The 26,869-nt window shown below is 38.7% G+C and overlaps 1 pseudogene; it reads right to left on the bottom strand.

Annotated features, from left to right (window-relative positions):
* The window catches only part of LOC149164392 (protein NRT1/ PTR FAMILY 8.3-like), a 117,202-nt pseudogene that overhangs the window by 26,482 nt on the left and 63,851 nt on the right, over positions 1–26,869 (bottom strand).

The raw sequence follows: 26,869 nt of genomic DNA, 5'->3' as shown, positions 1-26,869 counted from the left end.
TCACTCTGCCGAAACAGAGCAATCAAGATTCTTAGACAGAAATCTTGTGTGTCAAACATCAATGACGCTTGCAATCAACGAAAAAAAAAAAAAAACAAGACTAGCACTCCTTATAGTTGGAGAGATTTCAGAACAAGATGCCCCCTGTCCAACAGGGAACTGTTACTGGAAAAATAACTGCTTGACACTGACCCAAACCACCAGAAAAACATCCAGCAAAAAGAAAAATTATAAATCTTGAAAATAATGTGATATACGCGTCTGCAATTATTTGCAGAATGCGTGTATACGCGACTGAAACTAAGGAAACCTGCGTATACGCGGGTTCACTTAGTGCAACTAGCGTATATACGCTTCTGTAATCCAGAAAAAAGGCGTATCTGAAGTCTTTCAAGAAAAATAAAAAAAACACAGACTGAAAACTGGAAAAGCTTGGATTCAAGAAAATATCAGACAGTCAAAACCAATAAACAGAGGGGCTGAGCCTCGATTGGCTTGAGGACTACCCAAACTAGGAACAACAAGAATGTTGTCCCCAGCGGAGTCGCCAATTCTGGTTTAAGGGAAAGTACCCCTAGGGTCCTTTGGGCTAAGACTCTACCAGACTGAAAATTGCTTATTTAAAGAAACACACACACAGCCATCATCTTTACTTTTAAGCAAATTCTAAGGTTTAGGGCACATACCAATGGTCCTACGTTCGAGAAGACCGTTAGGGTGCAAACCCTCCTTGGAGTTCCCTTCTTCTTTCTTTGACCTGCAAGACAAACAAATCAAAGAACACAACAGTACCTGTACAAATACTTATGTATAAATCATCTTCATGCTATAAAGTTAGTTATAAAAAATCTCTAAGTAACCACTTTCACTAGAATTCAACACACGAATTTCATAAGCATAAAGAAAGATTATTCGGGAACAAAGACGTGTTTCTTTATAAATAAAGGCAAATAAAGTACAGATATCGGAAAGATATCACCTGAACACCTTCAGCAGGCTCCAAGCAAGCTTCCTCCCGGATTCGTTCCAGCCTCAAGCTTTCGACAAGAGCTCCTTCCAAGTCCTACTCCAATGATGATATCAAGGATGGATGATCATCAATACACATGGAAACAAGGGTTTCCTATGCAAGATGGGGGAAGTGCAGACAGCACCAAGGACTTCAGACCTGATCTAAGGGAAAAATCTCAGCATAATAATCTTGCTCTCTCCTCCCTCCTCCTCTTGGCCTTCCCATTGATGTCTTTTTATACCCTCTCCAAAGTAGTTTTTTAGTTAGGAGTTGGTTGGGAACAGTTGGGCCACGGGCACTAACAGGTGATCCAGCAGGTAAACCCGTGATCACCGCCCGAAAAAGAGGAAATTATATATTTTTTAAGTGTTTTAATAGATACACGCGGGTTGGGTATGACAGACCCGCGTGTACACGCGTGTAACTCAGGGCAATGTCGCGTATAGGGAATAAAACACTGTTTTTTAAATTTTGGACCAGGTCTGGAAGGAGGGGTTGCCCTAGGCCATGAGTGCAGCATCACAAACCATAAGAGTGGGATTTGGAGCTATAACAGTATACGAATTAGTACAAGGGACCCTGAAAAATAACATAATGGAGCTAATGAGATGAATATTGAAAAAATATAATTCATCTCAAACTTATTTAAATTACATAAGATTTCATCAATCTTTAAGAGTTTTATGCTCAAGAAAAGAACCCTTTTATAAATTTAAGGGGCTCTCCTTCTTTGTAGGTAGGAGGCTTTTTATGATCACAACAATAGATGAACCAGTGAAAAATTAGTTATTACTAACCAAATCCCAAAGTCTTATAGTCATCAAAGTATTACATATAAGCTTTGTAGTTTAGTTTTATTAGTTCTTTGTAATCATAGGTACCACTTCTGAGATAATTAAATCTTACATATAGTATGTAAAACTAATGATAAAGGACTGAAGGTTACCTTAAGGGCATTATTCAATAACAAAATTATGAAGTTTGTTTTTACCTTTGACTTCATCCACACATGATTCCTTTTTATTGTAACACTATAAAGTAACCATCATACGTGTAGACAAAAGCCTTGGTTTGGTTGACACTTCTTTAGGAAAAATTCCCCATTGCCCGCGAGCGTCCATAACCTCGATGAGTTTGCCTAGTGGTATCATAGGCCAGTGCCTATTGCCAGGAAGTATCCATAACCTCGACGAGTTAACCTCTTAAACCTATTTTACACTGAACGCTCTAGTCCCTTGTTTCCTACCATTTTAGGTTTAGCTTATGAACATTGCTTTTGCAATTGGTTGATGGCGGAGCGGCTTCAAAAATCCCCTTAAAGGAATAGGATGACAACTTTCAGAGTGACTTAGATTACCTACATATTGTCTTAGATGCATAAAGTACTTATAGGTATTCAAAGGGCATAGCATGAATGAGCCATTTTTAATGTGAGATTGATGAGGCTAACCAAAGAATAACCAAAAGACACCTAAAGTCCTACTAGTCATAATTTTCATGTATGCTTTCACTTTTAAAGTAGTGTTCCACTATGAACAAATATTTCATTAACTCTCTTTCAAGGCTTAATAAATATGCTTGGAGATCATGCTTTGGTATTACGGTTATAATATTCAAGTTTATTTTTCATCAATATCATTGTATAGACCTATTAATTTTGTTTTAATCCCCTTGTATACATTGGTAACTATAGTTTGAGCAATTGTTTTGTATCGATAATAAAAAATCTATATGAATAAGAAAAATGAAATTTAAAACAGAAATAGAAACTATGAATATTTTGGAATTATCCTTCAATTCAAATTTTATGAAAATGATTGCTTATACCATCTTCGTGAAATAATAGATAAAGCATCAATGCATCTTTAATAACTTAAGGAAAAAGAAAAGATGTCATCAAATGCACCCCTAAGTGTTCAATTCTATTGATGAAGATGTATTTTCTTCTTTTGAAAACATTCTTCCAGTATTTAAGCATCTCAATTGAACAATATCCTCGAATCTAGTTTTTTCTTGCAAAATAGCAAGTTGGTACCAGAATTCTCGATACTGGTTAGATGAAATATGGTACTAAACAATTGCTATGCAATACTAGATGATGTTGCTATGTAGTCATTTCTAACTTTACCTACAATTCCAAACATAATGGTCATATTTTTCTTTATTGAAAGGAAAAACTAGAAACAGATTTGGTTGAAAAGAAATAATAAGTGGGAAAGAAAAGTAATAGTTGAACCATGCTGCAGTTGGAAATAAGACTGTGTGGTAGTCCTCATTAAAATAATATGTAGCTAAAAGAGACCCCAACAAAAATATGCAATGGGAACATAGATATCCCATTTTAAACTAATTACTTTTTAGTTGTTAACATCCACACTTATTGAAAGCAAATAAGAAAGATGTTGCACTAAAATAACTACTATATGCAACATTTGTTTATTTATTTATTATCCTACTCTACTTGAGAAAATAAATTCCTCTCCTCAAGTATAGGAGTATTTCTAATGTAACCATGTGCGTAATAGGTGTAAAAATGCATTCATACTCAAGTTTAAAATATAATATTCAATGCATACCTGAGTATGAAGAGCCAATTGTCTTAATGATGATGTCAAGAAGTAAGGAAGAATGAAGGAGTGGTATGGCCTTATAGTTGCTTGAAACCAATTTTTTGAGCCATAGAAAGGGTCTTTCTCACCTCTAATTACCTCACATTAACTTGTCAATCCAGGAACGATTTTTTATCTTAAAGAGTGTACTCAGTTTGAGGCTCTCATTTGTCAGAGTAATGCTAGTAGTATAGCTCAAGAAAATAAAAGAGTAAATGGATGCTTGAAATAAGACCTACTTACAGCAAAATACTCTAAAAACTAAATCATGCACTCGGAAAACTAAGCAATTTATCAGTCAAGGGTCCAGTAACAATAACTCACCCCTTTGGAAACTGATGTAAATGAAGGTAATTAAGGAAGAGATCATCAATCTGGGGACTAGGCAACAAATGCCAATGCCCACTACAATTTCAGATCGTTTTGCACACCCAAAGCAACAATAACGCAGATAACAAGAAATGGAACAACAATTAAGAAATGGAATAGCAACTAAGTCTGATGAACAACAACACCTTAATCTACAAGAACAAGTGCAACAATCGTATCCTACAGGAATCAGATGGCAATCCTTATTTAAAGGATAAATTGGATAGCAAATAGAAATGGAACGGCAACCAATTACCAATGGAATATAGAATAGCGCTTAGAGCCAATTGTGAATACATAGTACCAAAATAAATAACACACACAACAGACAGGGATATTAAGAGAAACAATAATCTGTGTCTGATACCACAAATATTGATCTCAGTTAGAAAGGATAACGATTGCAATTCATAATGGAACAACAATGTTAATTGAACAACAATCATAATGAAGTGTAAACCATAGACGAATACAATAATACCAACTTAAGAATATTACAGCTCGGTTACTCTACAATTGAACAACAATAGCATTCTATAAAGAACAATAATGTTACATTAATGACTTAAAGGAACAACAATACGCTATAAGGTCAGAATGAACAATACGACTTTCCTGTTGCAGAGAACGATATTGTAAATATAACAGAGCTGTGATATAAAATAACAAAACACACCAGATTACCGATCAAAGCTGATAACGAAAACCACACAGGAACTAAAGAGAATGATACAGGAGCAAGTGTTCCACCAGGGCTGGGCCCTTAGCCTCCAGGGACACACCGCTTGAAATTATTCCAGGATCAAAGATGTAACAAGAACCATATTTGTATTAAAGCATTAAAACAGAGTTATAGTGGATCACTTCTCAACGAGAGTCGATGATCAAAGTTTCAAATACATAGCAAAGTTACATAAAAATTAACAGTCCTGTTGTTGGGAAATGTATCCAATACGGAATGACCCTATCCCACTCTAAGGGTGATAGTACCTCAGCAACAATCAAAGCAAAGCTATTCGAGATTACTTCTTTATGAGATGTAAGAGAGAGGAGAAAGAGATCCACTAACCGTTGTCTTCCGCTAATGATTGATCCAATCTTCCCTCTTTGCTGCTTGCTCCCAGCTCCTTGCTCTTTCACTGGCCCAGCTACACCAAGATCCTGCAAAATGGAAAGAGAGGGGAACTACAAGAAGCATACATTCATAATTGATTCAAGGATTAGAATAAATCAAATATACGAGCATAACAATACACCATTGAGATACATGCATATAGAAGAACCTCAAATGCTTTATTAATGGAAGAAGTAAAGTTCTGAGAGTGTTACAACCATAAAAGGCCCAATCCAGCAACACCTCCCAGCAGAAAGAAATCTCCTCTTCACCTCCTTCAAACAAATCACCCAATAGTTCTATACCCAAACCAACAGCACTTCCTTACAGTCACAAGATTCCAACCTCCCTAGACCTCATGAGAGAGCTCTATATATAGGAGTTTTGGAGAAAGGATGAGTCAGCTTCAGACTGGCATGAAGCTGACTAGTGTCCTCTCCCACTTCAGTTATTCTTCAGTTCTTGAATCCACTTGGAGGTTCTTGCTTCCACTTGGAGATCTAGACCCTCTTACTCATCACTAGGCGAATTCCTTGATCCAAGTGTCATTTTGGAAGCTTCCTGGGCATTGACACCTTGAAGAATGACTGTGCCACTTGGCCAATCTCGCCCAGCGCAGGTAGCCTTCATTGGAGTTGACATTCAGCGCAGGTACCGAGTGGAGCAGTTGACATTCAGCACAGATGCTCAGTGGAGCAGTTGACATGATCCAGAAATAGCTTGTTTTTGAGTGTTTTCAGGTGGAGAACTGATTTTCAGTGCTGTGGTTTGCTGACCTTGTTCCTCTAGGGGTAGGAACAACATGTTTAGGGACTTTGGATCCCTTAGATTATTGACATTTCATGCTTCATGCTGTAAGGCACAAAATTGTCTATAACAAGTCCCTCCCCAGGCTAGTAGTGCTGCCCCTACTTATAACAGCTGCAATAGAGATATCAAGGATGCCAAAATAGTTAAAGCAACGATCCCTTTGGATCAAAGGATCCTGAGGGATTTTCCAAGCTGTTAATCCTTAGTTATCCAGTCGTTTTCTTGTGCCGAGTTGATATCTCCTTTTCCTTTCCTTGGTTGAGATGTTTTAATTTAAATCATCTTGTTTGCATATGGTTCCCTGCCAAAGGGACAACGGTTAGCTTGGCCCTGTCTTTTTCTTTGAAGCAACAATCTTTAGCCTTTTCCTGCATAAGAAATGGAAATTATTAGCATTTTCATGTTGCATATAAATCTTATAGATTTGTCATGATTTCCCATTATCCACCTAGTTCATGATGTAAAGATGTTACGAGTTCTAAAGAAAAGATGACAAAATAATCAATAAAAGCATACCTTCTTCAGTACTCCACACACCCCCCTGCTTACCCTTTTTCATGCCCTCATGAAAACATTGTAGTTGACATGTAAGGAAGTGAGAGAGTAGGCTGGAGATGGGATCTCATGAGGTGGTCTACAACCATGATGCCTAACTAGGTGTTCAAAAAGATGGCCTGTCTGACCCTCAGGCATTTCATACAGGGCTTGGTATCCAGGTGCAGGGTGCCAAATAATCGGACTTCGAAACCTATATCCTAACCAAGATGGGCCTGCCCTCAAGATAATTTCGCCATAGAGGTTCAAACGATCAGCGACTAACTTAAATTTCTCGTAATTAAATGGTTCCCTGAGTTGGATGTTCGGATTAGAGGTCTAATATCGAAATTTAGCAGCTGCAATGGCAAGGTCCTTAATGGTAAAGAAGTATTCTATCCCTTGCCGATTGATTGCTGTATGAATGGGTCCTAACACATCAATCATGCCTGGAGTCCTCATGAGGCTCCTATATTTATTCCATAATTGTAATGGATCTCTAGGCTCAGTTCTTACCCATAAGTCTAATCAATTTTCTTGTCTTTGGAAGGCATTATAGGCTTTAAGCCATCTGATTTGATTAACTCTAAACAAAATAAATTCCTGTAGTTGGATATCCCAAACAAAAGGGCCAGGGTTCTGCTCTGTCTCTTGATCTAACACAAGGTTATGCAGATAGAATTCACACAGTAGTCTTTGAACTTTTACTCCATAGTGCTTACAACAATTTATAAAATCATTAGTGGTATTAATTTGTATAGGAGCTCTTGCTTTGACAACCTTAATTTTCAATTGCAAATATAGTTCTATTAAAAACAAGGCATAATTCTTGGCAGGGGCTCTACATGCTAGGACATCAGTGTACAAAGAGCATAAGGTATCCATCTGTTTGATAACTACATCTAATCTATGAGTTACCTTTGTGACTTTTTCTTGTTCTTTCCGCCATCCTTCAAAGGTCTGGCTTTCGGATAAATTGACATTCCTTAGCTACTATTGTAATTCTTCATACTTTTCTCGAGAAACCATTTGTTCCATGAGTTTTTCTATTGCTTGCTGAGCTTGCATCAAACCCTCTCGTAGGGTTACTTTCCTCGGATCGCTGTCCCACGTAGTAGTGGCAAGTGGAAGATTTACTTGAATCTTCTTATTGCGTTGCCTTGTGTTTATAGTTTGTCTCGCTTCAGAGGACGGTGCTTCTGTTTGAACTTCCTTGTCACAGGTCGATATATCGTCTGTTTTCACTTCAACATGACCAACAGTGAAATGCTGTTCCTTTTTCTTTTGAACAGTAGTTTGCATTTCAACAGGGGTTTGAACAGCAGACTGTTATTCAACAACGGTTTGAACAACAGACTGTTCTTCAACAAGGTTTTGAACAGTAGGCTAAAAAGGGGTCCTTCAAACCTTTTTCTTGGGGGGTCTCACCGGAGTGGTTGCATGTCTTCCCCCTGAAGTTATTTTTGCTCTCTTTCTCATTCTCAAAACCCTGATTTGCTGTCGAAGTCGAGCTATCACATTTAGTAATCTTTGTTGTTCTTTTTGTAATCGTTTAATTTCTTCTATTTCCTTGGAAGGAACAACTATCTGTTTACTCGGGCTTGGACTGTTATCTTGGCCAATTCCCTGGTTTTCCTCTTGGGGTGCTCCTTCACTGTTTTGTTCAGGTTGCTCAGGAGTAGAAATCCTAGATGGCTCTGTTATTTCCTAGGTAACTTCTTTGTCCACCCCTTCTTCTTCATGCAATTATTCCGATGTAGTCTAGCTGGGAGCAGATTGTTTCCCTTCTATATCTTCATCATTTTCTTCTCCTGTCATACTTGTAGAATGAATCTCTTCGTTTTCTTCCCCGTCGCGTAATTCTTCGAGTGCATTTTTGTCCTGAGCAAAATGCTCTTTTGGTTCTTCCTCAATCTGGAGGCCTAGTGGGCTAAGACGCTGGCCATATTCGCCCATATTGGCTAGAAGTTTGGCCAATTCATCATTTTGCAATGGAATCTCTTCTCATTGTTCTGCCTCCGCCTCCACCTGCTCAGGTTGCTCGGTCTCTTCCTCTATTTCTCCTTCCTCGTTTCCTCCCACTTCTTTCTCATTCTCTTCTCCTTCCAATTGCGGGGGTTTCTCGTCCCCTGACTCTTCTATATCCATAGGTTGGCTGGTACTCCCTTGGGGATTTTCCAACCTCGCTCTAATCCATGCCAATCTAACTAATTTTCTCCATTTTGATGGTCTATTTGGTGTACTGGCAGTATGTTTGCGTTTTGGGGCTGGCGGAGTCAGTGCCCCATCTATCATAGCAATTAGCTCTTCCCAGTTGCTCTGTTGCTGAGCAAGACTGTGGCTAACTATCAGCCGTATCAGTCCATGGTGACTTACTACCGATTCCACATGTTGTGACTTTTTCATGCTTCGGGCAACATCATGAAGTAATGAATTTAAAAATGCAGGTAGGTTCACAGAGCATTTCTCTTTTAATATAGCTAAGAGTTTAAGGTGTCGTGGTCTTACCACGTCTTTCCTGCCTTCACAGGTGATGTAGCTCTGGATGATCCTTGCCAATTCTACCCATGGCTCTCCTAATGCTGCTGGTAGGACTCCCTTTCCTCTGACTATCAGGTTCTGGCCTTCATCCTAGAAGATCTTCATGATCTTTTGCAGTCTCTCCTTCTTTAGAGTCCACACAGGTCCAGTGGCTAGCAGTCCCGAGACCTCTGCAATTACGTCATCGGTAACTGCTATATGTTTTCCCCTTACTGTGGAGTGGTATTCTTGCAAGTTCTGCAAGAATTCTATTGCCATGGTCTCGTTGGATTCTTGTAAACGATTAAGATAGACTAACCATCCTGCCTTTGCCAGGATTTCCCGTGCAGTGTCAGAAACATTCAATACCTATGGTTCTCTTCGAATTGACCTTCCTCCCATGCTTTAGCTCACTGTAAAAACACAGAGACGGAAATGGAACAACAGGTTGTTTCAAACTGTTAGAAACATAGAGAAAATAGCAAAATCGCAAGGCTTGTTCAAATCTTACTAACTGTTGCAAACTATGATACATAAATATCTTAGGAACAGTAAGGCATGCAAATTGAAAAACGAGATACCGTTAAGCCTTGCTATTTCTGAGTAAGAGTTTTCCAAATAATAGCCTGACACATATGTCAACAAATTATAAATTTAGCCCCCCCCCGCCGCAATGTGATAGGCCATCCTTGGCTGTCAAATGAAGGAGCGGTGGGCTGATCTGTTCTGGTATAGGGTCATAAAGGAACAACGTATGCCAAGATGCCATGTTTACAAATGGAGCAAGTTATCGAAATCAAGGTGTATAATAAGATCACTTAATAAATAAGAAAATGCGATTACATGATGCGAGGCTGGGAGGATAGGACAACTGATGTACACAACAAGTGTAATGCGGTCATTGTCTACTTTTTCCGTCATGATTGGTTATGATGGATTTTCATGTGTTTAATGGTTCAAGGAAGTGATATGCATAATCTTATTTGACAAATTACAAAGGTATAAGACAGAGAAGGGTATTAATGATTACTATTGGTGTATAAGAAATGTGACTTCAATACCATTAACAGAGCTCTGCTGCCGACATATGTCCATAACCTTGGCAGAGTTGTTTGTTTCACCCATGGAACCATGATCCTTTGTGTATGCCTAGGAAGTATTGTTCAATGTCAAAATGGAGGTTACTATGCTGGCTTGGTAACCAGTTAAATTATAATGCCATTCACCAGGAAGGAGTGAAAGGTGGGCAGGTCGGCTCGTGATGAGACCTCCTGTTCCAAGGACTCTTTATTTTTTCTGATGTGCCTCTTGTACCATATCCTTGGTGTGGTGGCCATAGTGAGAATGCCACTTCACTTTCTTCCTTATGATCATGGTAGGCTGGCTCTTGATGAGAACCCCTATCCTGCATTTGACAATTCAAAACAAATTTTTTTTTTTAATTATAAAATGCTTTCCTATTTATACACAAAGGGTGGTTCGGCCCTCCTTAAGAGTAGGAATGGTGGAAAAAGTCTTAACATCTCAATAGAAAAATATCAACCCTTTGTTCTTATTCCTTAATAATGATCAAAAAAGATTATGGGAATTTAAAAAGGACCAGCATGATAAAGATGACCAATCATGTCAGTATTAGTAGGGTAATGAAAGCAAAAATGATGAATAATTGTGTCCTTTCTTCGTTCCTCTTTACCAATTCACAACAAATTTTTATAAAAGTAGTGATTTTATATAATTTGCTGATTTCAGTATGCTCTAGCTTTGTATGCGTTGCATGAGTGTATAGTTGTGCTCCAAAAGACCTGAAACAAGAGGAACAACAGGTATCTTTAGGCATAAGTAAGAGGAATACGAGAATGTTGTCCTTTGAAAAAGGAAGGGCAAAGGAATACAAGTGATGTTCCTTTGAAAAAGGAACAACGGAAACCAAAAGTGTCGTTCCTTTGGAAAAATGAAGATCAGAAACCGAACATGCCATTCCTTTAGAAAAGGAACAACAGAAACCCAAAAGTGTCATTCCTTTGGAAAAGGAATAGCAGAAATGCAAGTGCTAAAAGTGTCGTTCCTTTGGAAAAGGAACAACAAAAATGCAAATGTCGTTCCTTTGGAAAAGGAACAACAAAAATAAAAAAGCATTGTTCCTTTGGAAAAGGAACATCAGAAAACTCAAATGCCATTCCTTTGGAAAAGGAACAACAAAAATCAAAAGTTTTGTTGCTTTAGAAAAGGAACAACAGAAAACTCAAATGTCATTCCTTTGGAAAAGGAACAAAAAAAATCACAAGTGTTGTTCCTTTGGAAAATGAACAACAAAAAACTCAAATGTCGTTCCTTTGGAAAAGGAACATAAAAAATCAAAAGTGTTGTTCCTTTAGAAAAGGAATAGCAAAAAACTCAAATGTCGTTCCTTTGGAAAAGGAACAACAAAAATCAAAAGTGTTGTTCCTTTGGAAAAGGAACAACAAAAAACTCAAATGTCGTTCCTTTGGAAAAGGAACAACAAAATGAAAATGAGAAAGAACGGCTGAAACAAAAGTGCTGTTCTTTTGAAAAAGGAACAACAAACAAAAATGTTGTCCCTTTGGGAAAAGGAACAATAACAATGCAAAAGTACACACTAATGCTGTCCCTTCAGAAAAGGAACATAAAATATGACAGTGTTGTTTCTTCTGAAAAAAGGAACAACAGAAAAAATGCAAATACAAAAATATATACAAAACAAAGAAATTATGTACAAAGTATAAAAACAGGTGAATCACTTAATGAATCACAGGTGAGGAAGATTGCTCTTCCTCCTGTAGAATTTGCATATCGGAGTCCTCACGTAGTTGTTGGCAGAAGGATTCCCGAGTAAGTGGTTTGCGGTATAATCAAACTCGGTGGCCATTTACTTTAAAGGTATGTCCAGATCCATCAATAGTGACTAGAGTTAGGGTGCCATTATCATGTACCTTCTGGATTTCATATGGCCCCAGCCAGCGAGTCTGAAGTTTCCCAGGAAAATCCTAAAACCTGGAATCGTATAAGAGTGCCCAGTCTCCTTCATGGAAGACTTTGTTTTTAATGAGAGCGTCATGCCATTTAGCTTGCTGTTGTTGGATTAATGCAGTATGTTGAAGGGCAGAGAGCCTGATTTCATCTAGCTCATTGATTTGCTGTAATCTATTAGTCTGTGCCTCGTTTAGATCTAGGCCTACTTCTTGTGTTGTTCGCAGTGTTTGGATTTCGAATTCTATGGGGAAAATAGGTTGCTTTCCAAACACCAATTGGTATGGTGAATAGTTGGTAGTGCTTCTCCATGTTGTTCTGTAGGCCCACAAGGCTTCTGGTAGTCTTGCAGCCCAATCGCGTCTATGTGACGCAATGGTTTTTGTCAAGATTGCTTCTATTATTTTGTTGCTGCTTTCTACTTGACCGTTTGCTTGTGGGTGGTATGGAGTAGTAATTTTATGCTGGATATGATAGTTCTTAAGTGTTGCAGCAATCTTGTTACCAGCAAACTGTAGTCCACTGTCTGTAATTATGTCTCTTGGAAGCCCATATCGCACAAATATATGAAACATGAACTGTATGTTAGAATCCTCTGTGGCTCTCGGTAATGCTTCTGATTCAACCCATTTGGTGACATATTCTGTTGCCACCAGAATATATGTTTTCTGATTCGAGGATGGGTTAATTAGACCAACAAAATCAAGTACCCATCAATCGAATGGTTCAATAACCAGTTGTGGGTTCAGGGGCATTTCGTCAGACTGGCCAGGGCATCCTGCCCTTTGACAACTGTCACAAGTTTGAACAAACTTCTTTGCTTCTTTGAAGATCGTAGGCCAATAATACCCTGTTTGTCCAGTTCTCTTATCGGCAAAGTGTCCGCCACATGGTCCGTCGTGACAAGCTTTCAAAATATCAAAAATTTCATCCTCCCGGACACATCTCTTGATGTGCATATCTGCTCCTGTATGGAATAGGTAGCCCCCAATCCAGGAAAATCGAGCACTTCGTTGGACAATCTGTTTTGGTTCATTAGAGGTCAAATGTTTTGGTAATTTACCTACTGCTAAGTAATTCACAACATTAGCATACCAAGGTGTTTTAACAGTGACAACAAACAAATTCTCATCTGGAAATTGATCTTCAACTGCTGCTACATCCACTGGTTTTGGCATTCGTGAGAGAAAGTCAGCTACAGGATTTTCTTTTCCAGGTCTGTCCTTGATTATAATATCAAATTCCTGCAATAAAATCAGCCATCTAGTTATTTTACCATTTTTGATTGGTTTATTTGCTAAATATTTTATGGCAGAGTGATCTGTGTACAAGATAACAGGATATCCAGTAATGTAATGCCTGAACTTATTGACAACATGTATTACAGCTAGAAATTCCTTTTCAGTAACAATATAATTCAATTCAGCAGGGGATAAGTTCTTGCTAATATAATAAATCGCATATGGTTTTTTATCTTCTTCCTGCCTAAGGACTGCTCCAATAGCTGTATCTGAGGCATCTGATGAAATTTGGAATGGCAAGTCCCAATTTGGTCCTTAAAGGATTGGAGCTGTGGACACAAGCTTCTTGAGATCCTGAAAAGCATGGTTATATTTTTTTGTCCAAAGAAAGTTAACATTACTTGTCAGTGCATATAGAGGTGCAGCGATATGTGAAAAATGTTCTATAAACATTCTATAATAACCAGAGAATCCGAGAAAACTGCGTACCTCTGTTTGAGTGGTAGGAGTGGGAATTAGCAAAATTATTTGAATTTTGGCTGGGTCTACTTGTATGCCAGCTGTTGAGATATAGTGGCCTAGAATAAGTCCTTCAGTCATCATCATATAGCATTTTTCATGGCTTAAGCAAAGCATGGTGGCAATGCAGCGCTGCGGGACATTTTCCAGTGTGTCCAATGCTGGGTCAAAATCATATCCATATGGTGTAAAATCATCCATGTAGAATTCGAGCCCCTCATTTATTAGATTTGAAGAAATGCTGAGGATAGCTCTTTGAAATGTGGCAGGAGCATTGCATAAGCCAAAAGGTAGAACTCTGTAGGAAAATGTTCCCCAAGGACAAGTAAAAGTGGTTTTGTCTTGGTCTTCAGGGGCAATTTGAATCTGATTGTATCCACTGAAGCCATCTAAGAAAGAAAATAATTTCTTTCCTGCCAGAGTGTCTAATACTTGGTCAATGAATGGAAGGGGAAAGTGGTCTTTTTGTGTTGCTTTGTTTAATTCTCTATAGTCTACACAAATCCTCCAATTTCCATTCTTCTTTGGTACCACAACAAGTGGATAGACCCATTTACTATCGGAGATAGGGTAGATGAAGTTAACATCTAAAAGTTTTTGAAGTTTGACTTTTACAACGTATTTTAGATGAGGATTAAGTCTCCTTTGTGGTTGGCGAATAGGTCTTGCATCCTTTTCTATGTAAATGTGGTGTGTACATAACTGGGGGCCAATTCCTTTCATATCAAGGTAGTCCCAAGCAAATGCTTCTTTATGTTTCCTCAATAATTGGATGATCTTCTTTTCTTGTTTGGAAGTCAGGTTGGCATTAATGTTTAAACTCTTTCCTGGCTCAATTTCCATAATTTTGCTATTCGGAATAGAGGTAGTAGGTATTGTTTGATCACGTGTATCTTTAAGAAGATCCTCTTCCAATTCATTATCAAATGTTGCTTCTATCATGTGACATTGTACGTGGGATCTGGGTTCAGCTTCGCTAATGAAATTATTAATGGCATCATCTTCTATTTGGTCTTTGAAATCGAGGGCCTCTTGTATGGTTAATGGAGATCTAATATTTTCGGTGAGGTATGATACAGGATGCTTGTTAGTTTTTATTATTGTGACACTTGGCTGCGCTGGGGGGTATAAAGCTAGATTCTTAATATTTGTCCCCCTAGTAATGGTCATATTACCTTGTCGGAAGCCGATATAAGCATCAACAGTTGCAAGCCAAGGTCTGCCTAAAATCAATGGATGTCCATCAAGTCAGTTTTTGGGGTTTATTATCAGAAAATCGGCCGGATACTCCCAGGAATCAACAGATACCATGACATCATGTAGTGTGCCCTCTGGCCTAACTATAGATCGATCAGCCAATTCTAATAAAGTGGAGGTTGGTTCTACTAATGTAATGCCCAATTTTTGGAAAGTAATGGTTGTTAAGATGTTAATTGTAGCTCCTAGATCAACTAAGGCATTTGAGAAAGTTTGACCATAGATTTGTACGGTTACTATTGGATTTCCTGGGTCTTCGTATTTAACGGGTGTTTCTTTTCCTGATAATAAGTCAGATAAAATGCCAACTACTTGGACTTTTGGGTTATTTGTTATTGTCCTCCTTAGTTTCTTTATACATAGTTCTTTGATAGTCTTAACATATATCAAGATGTCTTGAATGGCTTGGAGGAGCAAGATTTTTATGTACAGGTTTCGTAATTCTCCCAGAATGTCAAAATTAGGATATTGTATAGGTCGAGGTATAATTAATCGTTCTAGGAATGGAGGAGAGGATGTGGTTGTCGGATCATGACTTTGTTGTCTGGTCATGTCCTCTTCTTGTAATGGTTGTTCTACAGGCAACTGATTTTCAACTTGAACTGTTTTATCTCCCTTTGTTTCGATGATACGCCCAGATCTTAATTGAAGGTCATTACACTCCCTTAGATCGGTTCCTATCTCTGGTGTTTCGATTATTTGAATGCACTAGACCAGTCTGTTATTCGGATTGGGGTTGGGTTGGGTTGGGAGTTGCGGCCTTAAGTAAGACTGGGGGTTTTATTGTAGTGCTGGCAGTGTAGGTTGAGGGAGCGGGATGGTTCCTACTGGCTGATTCATCAGTGTTTGCCAGTTTGTCTACGAGGTTTGACTTTGTGATGTAGGAGGAGTCCATTGTGGTGGAAAAACATTGTTTTGCCAATATGGTGGGGTATAGGGAAAATTTTGCCAATTGGGTTGGCTTGCTTGATTCGGCCATGGAGATGATGAAGGGAATGATTACTGTGACCAATTTGGGAAGGGAGGTTGATTTTGCCACATTGAATTATATTGTTGAGCATGATATTGTGAAGGCTGGAAAGAAGAAGGTGTGTCTGAAAACATACATGTTTGTCGTGGCTGCCATTGACGGCATTGATTAAGTAGATACACCGATTCTGGCTCTTCTTCTGCTTCCTTGTATACTGCTTTCAATCCAGGGAGTGAGGGGCAACTCTTTGTGGAGTGGTCTTCTGTACAAATGGTTGTTATAGACATTTTTGTGCCTTACAGCATGAAGCATGAAATGTCAATAATCTAAGGGATCCAAAGTCCCTAAACATGTTGTTCCTACCCCTAGAGGAACAAGGTCAGCAAACCACAGCACTGAAAATCAGTTCTCCACCTGAAAACACTAAAAAACAAGCTATTTTTGGATCATGTCAGCTGCTCCACTGAGCATCTACGCTGAATGTCAACTGCTCCACTCGGTACCTGCACTGAATGTCAACTCCAATGAAGGCTACCTGCGCTGGGCGAGATTGGCCAAGTGGCACAGTCATTCCTTAAGGTGTCAATGCCCAGGAAGCTTCCAAAATGACACTTGGATCAGGGAATTCGCCTAGTGATGAGTAAGAGGGTCTAGATCTCCAAGTGGAAGCAAGAACCTCCAAGTGGATTCAAGAACTGAAGAATAACTGAAGTGGGAGAGGACACTAGTCAGCTTCATGCCAGTCTCAAGCTGACTCATCCTTTCTCCAAAACTCCTATATATAGAGCTCTCTCATGAGGTCTAGGGAGGTTGGAATCTTGTGACTGTAAGGAAGTGTTGTTGGTTTGAGTATAGAACTATTGGGTGATTTTCTTGAAGGAGGTGAAGAGGAGATTTCTTTCTGCAGGGAGGTGTTGTTGGATTGGGCCTCTTATGGTTGTAACACTCTCAGAACTTTACTTCTTCCATTAATAAAGCATTTGAGGTTCTTCTATGTGCATGTATCTCAATGGTGTATTGTTATGCTTGTATATTTGATTTATTCTAATCCTTGAATCAATTATGAATGTATGCTTCTTGTAGTTTCCTTCTCTTGCCATTTTGCAGGATCTTGGTGCAGCTGGGCTCGTGAAAGAGCAAGGAGCTGGGAGCAAGCAGCAAAGAGAGAAGATTGGATCAATCATTAGCGGAAGACAACGGTTAGTGGATCTCTTTCTCCTCTCTCTTACATCTCATAAAGAAGTAATCTCGAATAGCTTTGCTTTGATTGTTGCTGAGGTACTATCACCCTTAGAGTGGGATAGGGTCATTCCGTATTGGATACTTTTCCCAACAACAAATTGGCGACTTCGCTGGGGATCGTATCTTGTTGGTTGTTTGTGCTTTTGCTATTCATTTCATAAACACAGGGAGTACCGAATCAAACTGCATTTGGGTCTTTCAAATGCAAAGTAGAGGGCAGCTACTCTAGCTCAGTTTCTGGGCAAGTTTATGATTTGAAGAGCTGATTCACAAGGACTCTAAATAGCTCTTAGTGATAGCTTTTCATCCTCCTTTTCATCCCTTAATGTGTACTTGACTGATAGCTTCTGATTTGGCCAAAAACTGTGAATTTTTGAGCAATCTGTGACCCAGAAACTGAGAAAAACGAAAGTTTGAATCTTCAGTGCAGGCACTGTGAAGGCAGTCTGCATTTCAGCGCAGTTCCCGAAGGGGCTACCTGCGCTGAAGGTCAAACTTCCAGTGTGCTACCTGCGCTGAACCAGTTTTGCCTAGTGCTACTGGGGTTCCCTCCTGTTTATTACCCTGTTTTCACCCTTGTTTTTGCAGCCTGTTACCAGTCAATGTAACTATCTGAAACCAACTTTCCTTGCCAGTATTCCACCTCGGTTGTATAAAGAAACTGTGTTTGTTCTTTATGTATTTCTTGTATCATTTACAGTTTCCCATAACGAAAGTGAACTAGTCTTGCTGTGGCCTCTTAGATCTAGACCTGTGATAAAGTGTCGTTCTGATCTTAAGAATTAGTTTGTTTGCTGTTCATAGCTAATTGAGCTTTTGCTTTCGTCATATGGTTTGAATTTATATATTTCTAGTGTCGAAACAAGTAAATCTTAAGGTGTCTTTTGATTTTGGACAAGCTTGTTTGCTTTCACTTGAAATTGAATTCAAAGTTATACAACAGCTTTCTTTTTGTATCGCACCAACATTAAGAAAGAGAAAAGAAATACTTGCATTGTGCATGTGCATTATGACAGTTTGTATGTTGATTTAGGTAAAAGTGCATTAGTGTGTGTTCTATGATCTGTGTGAAAAGATGATGTCTTTCTTTTCCCTCAGTAGTTAAGATTTTCAAAGTTGAAAGATTGAAAAGTTTGCTTATCATCTTAGACTGCATTTAGGAGTGTTACTATACATCTCGTGGTGATCCATAAAGGCAAACTGCTAAACAAGATCAACCTTAAAATAAATTGAATTTACATAACAACACATTGAAACATAACGCAAACACATAGAGGTCTAAGCTAGAGATGTGTTCCGGCGTCGTTAAACGTAGTGACTGTCGATCTCGACGAAGGTGGGTGATTCCTCCTGAGAGTCGGTGGCACTAATACGGACTTGTGCTCCCACGTACCGTCGCGTATATATTGGGAGACCCCTATAGGATCAAAGCCTTTATCCATAGGAAGCCGTGTCGGCCGCCCTACTGATCGCAATGCAGTGAACACAGCATTCACGAAGATCGACCACTCGTACCGTAAAACGTATTCTGTGGTTTTGTGAAAAGTTTGGCACATCCTCTGCCTAGAACTCCAGAGCAGTTTCTTTTGGCCTTTTTCAAACTCTATAACTGAAAAAGTCCATCCGAGCATTTGTCACTTCGGGCTCGTTAAAACATCGAAGGAGACTAGAGTCATCTTTAGCTTTTTCTCGACTCTTAAAAAGTGAAAAAGCAAGTTGTGTCTAAAGTGTCGTTATAAAATTTATTTTAAGCGGAACATAATCACCTCCTATTCCTGCGTTGATCTGTAGGTTGAGAACATGGAACGCCCCAACCAAGGAATTCCACATGATGGAAATCCTAGTCCTTTCTCCTCTTGGGGAGAAGTTGGTGCGCCCCACATGGCCACATTGTCGCTTCCAGGACTGACAATCGGCCTGCCTATTTGGCTATTCTCAACCAATGTAGTTCAGAACACCATGGTTCCTGAACAGTCGAGTCAACAGTTAGATCAGTCTAGAGTGGCCCACCAGCCTTCTACTTCCTATAACTCTTCCTCCAATCCTTCATCTTCGCAAGGTAGAGCTGGCAAAAGCCAAGCTCCCATAGAGAAGAAGGAGAAGAAGAAGAGAGAGAAGAAGAAGAAGGAGCCTAAGGCGACTGGGGGCAAGCAAAAGACATCTGACAAAAATCCACACACAGCACAGACCGGGCCTAAATCGCCATGTGTCATATGTAGAGGAGACCACTTCCATAGAGATTGTCCCTGTATTCCCCGGATACTAAGGGACTGGTCCACTCGGTTGCACAATTCGGGAGCATCAACCTCTGATAGCCATGTTGAATGCTTACCGTCAACCAGGGAAAGTGAAGGTTCAAGACAAAGAGGGGGAGCAAGATCCCCTTGCAGACTGTGTGAAGGCGATCACGCCATCCACCGTTGTCCCTTCTTAGACGAAGCGAAGAGAGTTTTGGAAGATCGCCCGATTTCACCGCTGAGACTTCCTCCTGGATACAAAAAACTCGTGCCAAGTCCTTCGTTGGTTGAAAATACAGCTGGCCCGCTCAAATGGTCAGCTGAAGCGTCAGTCATTGAAAATGAACCTACTGAATCCAGACCAGACGAAAGTCTAAAGGTCGATACGGCAGTTGACCCGGTTCTTCCTTCAGAGGTTTCATCCTCAAACGACACCGTCACTGAAGATTCATCTTCAAATGACACCCTCACTGAAGAGAATAAGGATGACACCATCCAGATTCTTTTCATCAACACAGATTCTGATGAGCATCAGGGCAAAGCACCCATTCCTTTATCGCAGGAAGGAACATCGTCAGGGTCATATCCGGCCGTGTATTCGGTCCCACCACCAAGAAACCTGGTTGTGTCCTTTGATTGGAACCAACTAGGCAGACCCCGGTTGCTAGCCAGTATACCATTCAGAATCATAGTCCAAATTTATAGAATGGTAAGGGCTGGCACTATCATTCATGAAGGGGCATCTGTGAGTATCCTTTCCTCTGTTGCTTGGAAAGCACTGGGTTCCCCGACACTTTTGCCTGAGATAAGAAATCTCTCGGGTTTTGATAAAGGAACCAGTCAACCATTAGGGATCCTCCCCAATGTGCCTGTTACATTGAAAGGGAAGATCGTTCAAATGAATGTGATGGTCGTTCAAGGACCCTTGGATTATAACCTACTCCTTGGACGAGACTATATATATTGCATGGGAGCTATAGTCTCCTCACTCTTTAGAGTAATGTGTTTTCCACACGAAGGAAGAATGGTCAAGCTCGTAGACCAACTTTCATTTCCGGGATCACGCATCGCAAATAGTCAAATACCAACCCTCAATGGTCTATTCACTCAAGAAATGTCTCCACCCCCAGTCCTCCTTCCCGATGAGTGCGAGTGATTCGGAAATATGGGACTGGAACCCAGGGGGCATGCATCCTGGTCTGCTTCGGGCAGAGGAAACCCTGGGTATAAGGTAGAATTTCCACGAAAGAATATTACAGCTCGGTTACTCTGCAATTGAACAACAATAGCATTCTATAAAGAACAGTAATGTTATATTAATGACTTAAAGGAACAACAATACGCTATAATGTCATAATGAACAATACGTCTTTCCTGTTGCAGAGAACGATATTGTAAATATAACAGAGCTGTGATATAAAATAACAAAACACACTAGATTACCGATCAAAGCTAATAACAAAAACCACACACAAACTAAAGAGAATGATACAGGAGCAAGTGGTCCACCATGGCTGGGCCCTTAGCCTCTAGGGACACATCGCTTGAAATTATTCTAGGATCAAAGATGGAACAACAACCAGATTTGTATTAAAGCATTAAAACAGAGTTATAGTGGATCACTTCTCAATGAGAGTTGATGATTAAAGTTTCAAATACAGAGCAAAGTTACATAAAAATTAACAGTCCCTCCCCGGGCTAGCAGTGTTGCCCCTACTTATAACAGCTGAAGCTGAGATATCAAGGATGCAAAAATAGTTAAAGCAGCAATCCCTCGGGATCAAAGGATCTTGAGGGATTCACTAAGCTGTTAATCCTCAGTTATCCGGTCGTTTTCTTGCGCCGAGTCGATATCTCCTTTTCCTTTCCTTGGCTGAGATGTTTTAATTTAGATCATCTTGTTTGCATATGGTTCCCCGCCAAAGGGACATCGGTTAGCTTGGCCTTGCCTTTTTCTTTGAAGTGGCAATCTTTAGTTTTTCCCTTTTCCTGCATAAGAAATGGAAATTATTAGCATTTTCATGTTGCATATAAATCTTATAGATTTTTCATGATTTCCCATTATCTACCTAGTTCATGATGCAAATATGTTACGAGTTCTAAAGAAAAGATGACAAAATAATCAATAAAAACATACCTTCTTCAGTACTCCACACAATTTTCAATAAAATGAAAATTCTCTTGTTTTACCTCGTTATTTGGGTCATTTAGCATATCTTCCTTTACTATGTTATTCCAATCTTCTAGCATTAGATGATTATCCTCTTGTGTGCTTAGAGGATCTGTAAATAGGCATGTCAAAAATTCTTCAAACTCAGGTTCTAATGGTTTCTATCCATTGGACAAGGTCCGTGATTCTTTAGTTTCTTCGACAATATGGAAAAGGTGAAGATCTTCCTGTGGATGTGGTTCATGGATTTGTTGTTCCTCTATCACTTCTGGAGAGGAAGATAAGTTCTTGATTGTGTTAGGTCCCTATACTACTAGTGTAACCCCTTATTGTTATTAGTACAACCCCATATTGTTGTGCCCATGTAGTCCCCATATTGTTATTATTGTGCCCCATAGAAGCCCACTATTGTTATTATTGTGCCCTTACATTATTATTGTTATGTTGTCTCTAATTATATTATGACCCCTTAAACTCCTATATATAGAAAGGAGGTCTTGTCATTTTTATCATCCAAGAATTGTTCATTTGTGTAATGTAAAGGAGGTTTCCCCCTCAAAGAGGCTAAATTCTAAGGCATTGATCTATCTTTTCTATCTTTTTGTGAGCTAGTTTCATAACATTTGGTATCAGAGCTTTGGGATTCTACGGTTTCGCTGCTCCAAACAGGTCATCATGGAATTTTCGCTATAACTCCTTTTCTGCGACGTTTCAGAAGCTAAAAGAAAAACCCATTTGAAAAGAGATCACACTAAACATCGATTTTGAATTTCAGACCTTGTTGTGGTATATTTTCATAGATATGATCCGAGGGAGTTAAGGTTTTTGCAAGCCCCAAAATTTCATCTAAAACAGGTTATCGTGGAATTTTCGCTATAACTATTTTGCTACAAAGTTTCAGAAGCTCAAAGAAAAACCCATTTGAGAAGAAATCATCTAAACCTTGGCTCCAAATTTCAGATATTGTCGTGCTATATTTTTGGATATATAATCTGAGGAAGTTAGGGTTTTTGCAGACCCCCGAATTACATTCCAAACAGGTGACCATGGGAAAATCGTCATAACTTTCGTTCTGAGCATCAAATTGAATTTTCGTAAGAAGTTGCAGAAAGAGGATGGATTGTAGATTTTCAAGTATCATTTTCAGAACCTAAGGTTGAAGCAGGGACTTGCGGCACGTCATACAAGTTTGCTCTACTGAACAAGTATATACTCAAGTCATCATGGGAGATTAGGCATAACTCTTCATTGGAGAATCCAATCTTGATCATACTTGCGGGGTTAGAAAGAGGGCTCAGAGGGATACTGCAGGAGACAATTTTATAACTTTTAGATTTGAAATTACAGAGTTACAGTGATTTCAAGATCGAGCTCTTGAAATCAAGAAAAGACGATATGAGGAAGTTCGATGGAAAGGATCCAGTAAATTGGATACTACATATGGAGCAATATTTTGATCTACATGGTGTACCACTGTTACAAAAGGTATGTATTGCATCTTCATATTTAGAACCGGATCAATTTTTATGGTATAAAGGACTTTTTTCACGTAAAAAACTTGTTACGTGGTCAATTTTCACGAAGGAAATGATAGCACATTATGAAGATACAAACAACATCTTCTTTAGAGTAACACCACAACAATTGGAAGAAAAAAGAGAAAAAGGGCTTTGTTACAAAGTGGAAAGAAAAATTATGGCAACAAGGAAGTCTACTCCTCACAACTATAAATATGGAAGTGTTTTTTCTCCTAGCCTTCCACAACCTACAAGAGTTACACCACAACAATTGGAAGAAAAAGGAGAAAAAGGGTTTTGTTACAATTGTGATAACAAATACATTAAAGGTCATAAGTGTATTGAGAATAAATTATTTTACATTGATTGTGGAGAGGAGGAAGAAAAGGATCAAGAAACATAAAAAGAAGAGGATATATGCTAGGAACCAACCCTAGAGAAAGAAGAAATGAATCTGACCACATCTTGTAAAGCATTGGAAAAAACTACCACTCCTCAAACTCTCAAGATAGAAGGACATATCAAGAAGAAAAATTTCAAGAAGTGAAAGATCACATCGAGAAAGAAGAAATGAATCCAACCATATCTTGTAATGCATTGGACAGAATTACCACTCCTCAAACTATTAAGATAGAAGGACATATCAAGAAGAAAAATGTTCAAGAAGTGAAAGATCACATCGAGCATCAAGAAATGAATTCAACCATATCTTGTAATGCATTGGAAGAACTTACCACTCCTCAAACTCTCAAGATAGAAGGACATATCAAGAAGAAAAATGTTCAAGCAATGAAATATCACATAGAGCATCAACAATAAGTTCTCCAATTTTTAAAGGATAACACCACTTTGGTGCAGAATCAGATGAAACAACAAGTAGATCAACATCATAGTGAAAGAAGTTATGATGTAAGCGATTGGGTATTTTTACAGCTACATCTCAAGCAAGCTATTTATGTGAAGGAAATTTTGGCAATACTACATGCACTTAAGAAATGGCGACCTTACCTAATTGAAAGACACTTCAAGGTAGAAATGGATCATGATAATCTTAAATACTTTTTAGAACAAAGATTATCTTTAGAAGAACAGGAAAAATGGGTCACAAATATGTTGGGTTATGACTTTGAAATAATCTACAAAAAAGGGAAGCAAAATTTTGTTGCAGATGCACTCTCAAGAAAGGATGAGGATGTGGAAGCATTGTTTTGTGCTATTTCTATTATCCAACCAGATTGGATAAACGAAGCAAGGGATAAATTGAAGAAGGATGAAGAAGTGTGGCCACTCATTCAAAAGTTGCAGAAGATCCCAATTCAAACAATATTTCCAGAACTTGGTGAGGAAGGAAAAATCATATTGGAACCTGGAGGAGTCAAAGAAAAAAGAACCCGAAAGCTATGAAATCGATCAATTTTAGAGTATCTCATCAAGTGGAAGAACTTACCCACTGAAGATTCCACATGGGAAGAATTTTATACAAAAGCATCAAGAACTACTCAAGCATTGAGGACAACACTTTTTAAAGGAGAGGAGCATGTTAGGCCCCTATACTACTAGTGTAACCCCTTATTGTTATTAGTACAACCCCTTATTATATTGTTGTGCCCATGTAGTCCCCATATTGTTATTATTGTGACCCATAGAAGCCCACTATTGTTATTATTGTGCCCATACATTATTATTGTTATGTCGGCTCTGATTATATTATGACCCCTTAGACTCCTATATATAGAAAGGAGGTCTTGTAATTTGTATCATCCAAGAATTGTTCATTTGTGTAATGTAAAGGAGGTTGCCCCCTCGAAGAGGCTGAATTCTAAGGCGTTGATCTATCTTTTCTATATGTTATCACTCAGGTTGTTCCCTAAAGTTGTAAGAAAGGGAATACAACCGAGATAACTACAGACCAATATTTTAGATACATATTCTAGCCAATCTGCGTCCAGAGAGGGCTCTCTCTTTATAATTTAGCTTTGTTTTGAATTATGTTAGGCTAGTTGTGAAGTGCAAGGGTTTTGTGTAGAGTTTGGTTGGAAGGATGGGGACTAGATAGAACAGTGAGGTAAAACTGAAACGTTTCAGTCCATTGGGCATGATGGAGTCAAAGAAGGACGGCTTCCTGGGTTAGGTTTCTTATCAGAGAATTTATCACAGAGCAAGGTAATCAAATATGGAACAATTTATAGGCTGGAATCAGATGGAATGGAGTCAATGGATGAAGGGAAATTAAGAATTCTTCATCATGTTGACAGAGAGAAAATGGATGATTACTGCTAAGGAGAAATTAAGAATTCCTTAGCAAATATTCAAGATGAAAGAATCAGGGGAAACAGGAGCAATTAAGAATTCACTGTCTATGCTAATTTTGAAGAAAACATTAATAATAACAAAGACTGAACACAGAGTGTAATTAAGCAAATTCTGAGTTATTGTTTTTCTTTATTATTTAGATCATGAAACATAGATAATATAGTAAACACATAAACTGTAAAACACAAGTTAGAAGGGACTTATTGATCGATAAGATGATTTAATAATTCTGTAGCATGGTCCTTAACAAAAATTCCTCATTCAGCAAGCCAGACAAAAATGGTTCCAACAACCTTTTATTCCAAAATTCTTTAGTATTACAGTCAAAACTATGAACATCCACAACTCTCCAACCCCAAATACTTTATATGGGGGGGTATTTATACAAAAATTTCAAGATATCATACAAAATATCTGCTGGCAATTAATGCTTTTTTTACACAAATAGAGACAGACAGTCTCGAAAACAGGGAGACAATAAATAGATGCAATAATTCATGCTGCACTGGTTGTTCCGTCTTTATGAGATGTACTGGAGGTAGGTGCTGCAAGTCGGTCCACGACCATCTTGTACTGATCCTCTATGCTGGTTATTCTGCCTTGGCAAGACTTTCTTTAACTTTGATGTGATACGCTCTGACCCACATGACCGTGATTTATTTCAGTTCTGTGCATTATAGTAGAGGATCTCAAATTTTGATTTGACCAAAGATAAGTTTATAGGATTTCTAACATACTTTGCCACCACTCTGGTCCTGGTAATTTATATCTCTGCATCTTCCTCAGATTTTCGTCAGTCTCTATGTATCTGAAAAAATTAGGTGGGATGGTGAACATATGCTTCATCTCATGCTCTATGTAAAACAAATTTTCCAGGTTGTCATAAAGGGACTGGCCAACTGGAAGTGATTTTTCTCCTGAAGTACTTGATGATGCATCAACTTGCCTAGCAGCATATGTATTCAATTTATGTACATAGTCCTTGTGTTTCATCAGACGATTATTACTTCCCAAAGGACTTGGCAAACCTTTTTGATGCAAGACTGTAAAATTTTCTATGAAAGAATCAATCTCTACCTGCATGTCCTGTCATCTTCTCTCCAAATTTTGCATTAGAGTTCTCATGGTTAGAACTCTCTTGATGTATAGAATGGTGTCTGTCATGTCTCTAATTTCTAGTGCTTCCAGTTCTTCACTGGTCTTGGTGTTCAAAAAATGTATTAGCCTGTTAGCTTGCTCAGGCATCTGTCTCAATAAGGCTTTTGTTTTTTGAATCTCCACTTGTGCCACTCTTATCAAGTCAATCTGCTCATAAATAGTTTGAATAGACCTTCATACATCACTAAGGGATTGAGTTATATTGGTCCACAAAATTCCCCTAATTTCTGCTAGAGGTTTATGCAGAGAGAGGTCCTTTTCTAATGCTCTCACTTTGTTGTCCAATGTT

The sequence above is a fragment of the Pinus tabuliformis genome, chromosome 5_1 (genome assembly GCF_031772625.1).
Source record: "Pinus tabuliformis cultivar Carrire ecotype Pingquan chromosome 5_1, CPIR1, whole genome shotgun sequence".
NCBI lineage: Eukaryota > Viridiplantae > Streptophyta > Pinopsida > Pinales > Pinaceae > Pinus > Pinus tabuliformis.
The sequence above is the reverse complement of the archived record's forward strand: the minus strand, read 5'-3'. Positions and strand labels throughout refer to the sequence as shown.